Below are 536 nucleotides of genomic sequence, written 5' to 3'. Positions count from 1 at the left end.
TGAGCAAAGAAAGTGCATGTGTGTATTAGTTTGTGCATAGACATCTATCTGTGTGAAGGCATTTGGCTTAATGGGTAGGGTGTTCGCTTCATGGCTGTGAGGTTAGGAGTTCAATCCCTGGCACTGCATTGTGTCCTTCACCAAGAAATTTTATTTGAAAACAGACATTAAATGCTGAAGATGATGCTCTGTTTCACTCGGCTGGCAAAAATGAGTGAGGTCTGTAATTCAAAGGCTTGGCCTTGTCGTGCTGAATCTCACTAAGGACTACATTAAGGGTTTGTGTGTTTGTGGAGGGCTCAGTGTAAAACAGATATTGAACAAAGAAAGTGCACATGTGTGTGTGTGTGTGTTAGTTTGTTCATATACATCCATCCATAGACTCCAAACAAATCAGTATTGTTCACTATAGCTTGCAGAAAAGGAGAGAATGTGCATTGTGATGGTAATCCAAAAATTGATTATGATCTGGAAGTGAAGTGGAAAGGGAGTAGGGAGGTCAAGAAATCTATTGATTGATTTGTTGTTGCTTAAAA

General features: G+C 39.7%; 1 protein-coding gene across 1 annotated transcript in view; it reads right to left on the bottom strand.

Moving 5' to 3' along the window:
• The window catches only part of LOC106883534 (zinc finger protein ZFP2), an 11273-nt gene that overhangs the window by 2795 nt on the left and 7942 nt on the right, over positions 1-536 (bottom strand). The window lies entirely within an intron of this gene.

This window comes from Octopus bimaculoides, chromosome 28 (genome assembly GCF_001194135.2).
Source record: "Octopus bimaculoides isolate UCB-OBI-ISO-001 chromosome 28, ASM119413v2, whole genome shotgun sequence".
Lineage (NCBI taxonomy): Eukaryota > Metazoa > Mollusca > Cephalopoda > Octopoda > Octopodidae > Octopus > Octopus bimaculoides.
Note: the sequence above shows the minus strand (reverse complement) of the source record. Positions and strands in the feature narration are given on the sequence as shown.